Source organism: Triticum aestivum, chromosome 1A (genome assembly GCF_018294505.1).
Source record: "Triticum aestivum cultivar Chinese Spring chromosome 1A, IWGSC CS RefSeq v2.1, whole genome shotgun sequence".
Classification (NCBI taxonomy): domain Eukaryota; kingdom Viridiplantae; phylum Streptophyta; class Magnoliopsida; order Poales; family Poaceae; genus Triticum; species Triticum aestivum.
Window position 1 is genome coordinate 232,866,621 of NC_057794.1, and position 7,194 is coordinate 232,873,814.

The following is a 7,194-nucleotide window of genomic DNA, read 5'->3' on the forward strand; positions in this document are numbered from 1 at the left end:
AGGGTTTAGCCTCTATGATCTTGTGGTAGATCAACTCTTGTAGTACTCATATCATCAAGAACAATCAAGCAGGACGTAGGGTATTACCTCCATCAAGAGGGCCCGAACCTGGGTAAACATCATGTCCCCTGCCTCCTGTTACCATCCGCCGGTTTTGACACTGACAGTGTACATCTAACATGCACACACAATTTTCCCTTTGTCTTTGTTTTGTGTAGGTACTCACATATACTCGTCAACCTCTCAATCCCAAGAGTTGACGAAACGAGCTCTTGAGAGCAAAGATGACTTGGGATTCCGTGAACTATCCTTTCCACCACTCTCCTCGCGCAACGACTACGCGCATCTCTTTCACTTGGCTCTCACACGGTTATGGGCTATATACCACTTCTCGCTTCTTGCTCATTTTACCGTGTTCACTTTGCATGCTATGCTTGCTTCTATGCCTTTGCCATGCAATTGTGACCCTTGCTTGCATCTACCCATGATTCACCATTATGCTACTCCTATGTGTATTTGCATGCTTGGTGGAGATCCTTGTTGCTATTGTCATGTTTATCATGTGCCTCATGCTATTGATGCTATTTTGCTTATATCCTCCTTTCATGCTTGTGCTATGTCATGTGAATTATTCATGCACACGATTTGCACCCATGACATGCTTGCCATGATTCCTTCTAGTATGTTGCATCTTCGCACTACTAGCTTGCTTGACTTGATCACCATGATTGCTTACCTTGTCGCGTCACCCATGTTCATCTCTTACTCGCTTTCTTGGGTTGATGGCATATATGCTCGTGCCTCTCACATGATATATCTTAGTCATTGTCTCTTGCCTCCAATTGTTTCATATATGCTTATTGATCTTGGAGACTTGGACACTTTACTTGTGATGCATGCTTTCTTGATTGCTCCTATTCTATTTGGTTGTTCTCGCATCATATGCCTCCATACTATGAAATGCTCCCTTGTCCTTTCTTATGATGAGCATGATGCATACACTTGTTGGGTATCTTACCACAAGAATGATTGGTTTTGCATTTCCGCTAACCTCATTTGTTTTTCCAAGTGTTTGTCATGTTCTTTCATTTTGAAGGATTCACAAGGTGGTACCACCATGAGACAACTTGTTCATGTGAAGGCATACAAGATGTCCAACACCAACATTTGCGAGAATGTCCTAAAGGTGAACTCCTTCCCTTTGAGACATCCTCAATTATGCATATTGGATGGTTCAGTCTTTCACTGTTGTCTCCTTCTTGTTGTCGACATGATACATCTCGTGAACGGAGGAGCAACATGGGAGATTGTCTCTATGGACCTTCAAGTTGAGGAGCACTCAGACTTATTGGATGCACCTTCGAACCTCCACTCATGCCATGACAACGAGCATTGGTACACCAACACCTCCACATTTGTTGATTGTGCTCACACATGTCATGCTCGATGGACATATCATACACATAACAAATTTGCATCTTATGCATGGATTGACTCACATTATGATTGCCTTGTTGCATCTTGTATCCCCATGTCATCCATGATATATGAGCTTGTACATTTTCTTAGCAAATTTGTTGTAATCTACCTTGATGGCATATTCATACATCATGATCATATTGCCCATCATCAATTGCATGATCACATACTCATTTTGAGCACCCATTGCCATATTCATGCTATTGATAAACCGTCTCACTATGACATCATTTTGCATCGTGGTTGCATTGATCACATTCACAATACATTTGTGTGCACAATGTATGCTTTTGATCCCATGAATGCTTTACATCTCATTCCATATCATCTTGCTAAGCTTCATGTGCTTTGTCACGAACAATCTTGCCTCACGGACTCATTCTTACTTGATGGACACCGTGTGTGCGATAACCATTGTATTTCCGAGTGTCGTTTGTGTTTGCTTTTATTGCATGTATACCACTCCGGCGACACCTTGGAGTACTTGGGTTGCACCATGTCTTCAACGACGTCCAACTACAAGTCTGTCCATGACAATCATTTCCATGGTGATGAGGATCACGATTCGAGGTCGCATCTTTCCCAAGGGATCGGAGATGATGCGGAGCATCCTACTATCATCCCCATGTACACTACGACGAGACCTTGACCTCGAGCAGGCACCATTGGACACAAGGTGAACTCGTTCCTAAATCCTTTCCCTTTCCATTCTTCCGAGGCATGGTTGCTACCTAATGCAAAGACACTACATGTGCTCAGGAACCAAGGACGCAAGGAGAAAGAACGGACAGCGTCAAGACTTGTGCAAAGTTTCTGCCAAGCCTAGAACTTCCGGCCAAAGCCTAGAACCTCCGGGCCCTGGACCTTCTGGCCAGCCCGGAACCTCCAACCTTGTTACACCGATGCCGTCCCGGACCGTGCCAACTCTTTGGACAGCCTGGACCTTCGCCCGGAACCTCTGGCGCCCGGACCTTCCGGCCGTCCCCGGAACTTTCGGCCTGCCTGCGCGCAGATACTCGGGCCAAGGCCCATCTACCCTTTCGCCCCTCACTTACCCCTTCGTGGCTACTACTATATATACTCCTCCACCTCCACCATTTTATGGTTAGAATTGGTTTAGCTCATTTTAGAGATAGAGCATTGCTCATCCACATCGGATCTACTCCACGAGAGAGACCGCGGCCTCTACGGAGAAGATCCCGTTGGATTCAAGACCTTGCGGAGAAGAACATCAAGACCTCCTCATGGTGAAGACTGGCTACCTTTGTATCATCCGTTGTTGACTTTGGATCTTGTATCTCCTAACGTGTTTCGAGGATCTAGCACTTGTGTGATCATTCTTGTTGGTTTGAGTGTTCTCTTGTATTCCCCTCGTGATTTTCCCCTCGTTTCCCTCCTCATGTTCTTCATATTCATCGCAGGATCCGCTCCTTTCGTGAAAGATCGGCCGATTAGGGTTCCTACCCTACATCAAGTAGGTAGTCACGAAGCGCGCTCTCATGACATCCTTCATTTGCGCCCAAGTAGTGATGGGTGGTTCACCCCTTGCCTCGCGGCACTCGATAACTTGTTCCCGCCAAATGAGGACATAGTCTTGGAACTCAAGGGATGCCATTGAGATCTTCTTCTCTTCGTCGTAATTGTGCAAGTGGAAGATCTTGTCAACTTTCAATGCCCATGATAGGTACTCTTCGGGGTCGTTGCTTCCGTTGAACTTGGGCATGGTGAACTTGAGCTTGTCGTAGAATTGCTCTTTATTGTGTTGGGGTCGGGTATGATGACGCCCGTGTTGTTGATGATTGTCAAGCTTGTGTCGCTCTTGGTTTGGAGGGTTGTCAACCTCATGTTGCTCTTGTCATGGAGGATTCACATTGTCTTCATGCTCTTGGTGAACTTGATGTTCTTGGCGAGCTTGTGGAGGAGCTTGTCGAGCTCGAGGAGGAACTTGAGGAACTTGACGATGCACGCAAGCTTGAAATCTTCATTCTTGAACTTCTTCGTGAAGTGCTTCTTTATGTTCACGAGCTTGTCGGCCTCGGTTGGCTATGACTTGACTTCAATCTTGGAGGGCTTGTTTCGCCTCAAGTGCTTGAGCTTCACAGAGTTGTTGTTCTTGCTGTTGTGCCTCGGCATCTTGTGCATCTTGGTGTAGATGCGCGCGCTCTTCCTCTTCATGTTGGCGTTGTCGTTGCCTTTCTCGTGCTAGCGTGGAAGCCTCTTGGGTTTGACATTGACGGTGCTCTTGAGAGTCGGTGTTGCGTAGAGGATTGAGGCTTGCTTGACGATCATTGCGCGCGACATGGCGAAGAGTGTTCGATGTCGGTGTACTTGAGCTGGAGAGGGTGAAGTCAGAGTGTCAACTTGAGCGTGTCCTTCTTGATGAAGATGAAGTGGAAGAAGAGCAGTTGAGCAACAAAGTGTGAATCTCGTCCATTCTTGCATCGTTCTCTTGCTTGTGATTGTCGAGCTTGTGGTCGAAGTAGTCCCTTGTACGTTGCTCGGTGAGTCGCAAGTCAGCGGCGAGGTTGTCGATGCGTTCACTCATAGCTTGTTGCTCTTGATGCAAAGCACGTTGTGCACCAAAGAGGTGACTCTTGGTGACGTAGGAGTTCATGTCGTCGTCGTGCTCAATGAAGAGTGGGTTTGTAGGAGTACTTGGCCTATCCATCATTCCAAGGAAAATGTGAGTAGTAGAACGAGAAGAACGAATACCAAATGTACCTTGACCGAAGTTGAAAGTGGATCAATGATCACTCCAATGTGGACAAGGAAATAGCACAATTGGTACCAATTCTTGTCGGTTTCTCACACCTACACAAGTAAAAGCTTATGGTGGAGCTTGATTAGGATGCTGACATAAAATTTGATGCAATTGTAAGTGAGCTTCAATAATGTTGGAAAAGATTCGCAAGATTGCAATGTAACAAGTAGACCAAGCAATGTAATGTACACGGAAACACACACACAAAGAGATAAGTGGGGTTGGCAACCAAGGATGAGCCAAAATGTGGAATACACAAAAAATGCTCTTGTTGCACAACACTAGAGAGACGCTAGCACGATTGCACAATAGGCGGATACAAGACTTGTGCAGAACCTACTAAGCAAAAATGCAACGACTTCTATCCCAAGTATGCTCTATGCAAGGTGTTTCTATGATATGATCCAAGATGATCGATTGTGATAATTTTAATGTTGTATGATGCTATGGTTCTTGCTTAAAAGCTCTTTGCTTATCTTTCCTTTTTTCTTAAAAGCTTGTTTGGCTCGTTGATGTTGGAGCTCTTTTCTCATGCAATGCTTCACGAAACAAGATAGCAATTGTGTATGCGATGACAACCTTGTGACACAAGAGATGATACCAAGATATGCAACAATGATGTATGTATGCTATCGGAAGTATGATCACTAATGTGCACAAGTCTCGTTGCCGGCAATACTCAATGGCTAGTCTTGATGGGTAAGCAACGCAAATGAGTAAGGCTATGATGGCTATCAATGTAATGGCAAGAATGATGTATCACGATATAAAGATGAGGTTACCATTCTTACTTACGGTATGGTGTCAAAATGGTGTACCAAATACCAAGATGTAGTCGAGGTGGTCCTTGTTGATGAGGCGTCCGTTGCGAAGATGAGCTGCAGTGATGTTGATGTCGAACCGTACCTAAATAGCTGAAACACAAGTAGGACACGGTACCACAACTCAAATTCTCAAAGCAAAATTGGACCAAAATTATTGAAGTTGGAGTTGGTAAGCGGTGGTTTTGTATGTGGTATATGGTGGTGCTATGGGGAAGTGGTGGAGGTATGCGGAAGTATATGTGGGCACCGGAACAAAATTTGACAAAAAATGGGCGGAAAACAGGTGGTAGAAAGGAAGTGGTGCTGCCAGGGGCCGGATGTCCGGGCTTGTCGGGCCGGATGTCCGGGCTCTGCATCCATGGATGGATTCGAAGATCTTCGTGAGGCGAGGTCAAATCCGGGCAAAATTCAGAGAAATTTGTGGATGGAAATTGGGGAAAAGTGGATGGAAAGCTAGATCTACCTGCAACACATGAAATCCGAGGATCAGATCCAACAAAACTTCATCACACCAACAAATCACAGAAAAAATTGGGGCTATTTTTGTGGGGAATTTTCAAATTAGGGACAAAATCAACAAAACTAGGCTAGCAACACAATGCGGAGGCTCTTGATACCAAGATGATGTAGGGTGGAACCCTAATTGGCCGATCTTTCACGAAAGGAGCGGATCCCACGATGAACACGAAGAACACGAGGAGGGAAACGAGGGTAAACACGGGGAAAACACAAGAGAGACCCTCAAACCAAGAAGAATGATTACACAAGTGCTAGATCCTCGAAACATGATAGGAGATACAAGATCCAAAGTCAACAACGGACGATACACGGTAGCCGGTTCTTCTCCAAAGGAGGTCTTGAGTTCTTCCCTAAAAGGGGTCTTGAATCCGATTGGGGGATCTTCTCCGCTGGAGGCTCGAATCCCCAAGGAGAAGGTAACCAAGTGGATGAGCAAAGCTCTCACACAAGATATGAGCTAATCCTTTGCTAACCCTAGAAAGTTGGATGAGGTGGAGTATATATAGTCTAGGGGGTAGAAGAGGTACACGGGCTGTGGCCCTTCACTGTGCGCAGACAGGGAGGCCGAACGTCCGGGCATCGGGCCGGATGTCCGGGCTTTCACGCGGGGCCGGATTCCGGGCTGGCAAGGCCGGATGTCCGGGCATTCGCGGAGGGCCGTATGTCCGGTCTATGGAGGCCGGATGTGCGGCTGGTGAAGCTGGCCATGTCACTCTCGGGAAGGTGGTGTCCGGATATCCGGGCTCGAGGCCGGATTTCCGGGCCTGGCCGGATGTCCAGGGCCGGTAGATGTGCGGCGGCTGGTAGGCTGTTGTGCTCAAAGTCTCCAGCAGCTGGATGTCCGGGCTTGGGGCCGGATGTCCGGGTCCTGGAGCTGCCTTCTTCTTCTCTCGGCGTTCCTCTTCATCCGTGAACTTGGGGACTTGTACATCTTCATGTGCTTCTTCGGGAGGGTCCTCTTGGTACCTAATCATGCACAACAACTCGGACTTAGGTAGTAGCCATGTCTCATGGATAGAAAGTGGAAGTTCGAAGAGGAGAGAGTTCACCTTATCTTCGATAGCCTTCGCTCGGGCTCTTGTCATTGGTCCAAGTGGTGTTGTAGGGGACGTAGGTAGGTCCATGGGGAAGACCTTGTGTCTAGATGTTCGGGTCGTGGATCTGCCTTCTTCTTCTCTCGGCGTTCCTCTTCATCCATGAACTTAGGGACTTTTACATCTTCATGTGCATATTTGGGAGGGTCCTCTTTGTACCTAATCATCCACAACGGCCAAACGAACCACTACATCTTCAAGATGAAGGGCAAGGAGTAGGTACTTCGTCCCATGTCTCCAAGCCAAGTTGTCGCCGACAAGCAAGCCACCCATCGTGGAGATAATAGTGAGAGAGCGAGCCACCAAAAAGAGGGTGAGCGCCAAAAGCCCAAATCGAGCGCCTCCACGATGAGCGAAAAGAAGAACTTAGTCCTATTTGCCACCAAAAGTGAGATAAGAGGAGTGTGTGAGAACCCATCTAGTGTCCTACACCACGTCCTTTTGTGCAAGGACAATGCACCACAAGCTAACACCTCTCACACTTTTCGTCTAGTGTTGTCTTATCTTTTGCAGGAAT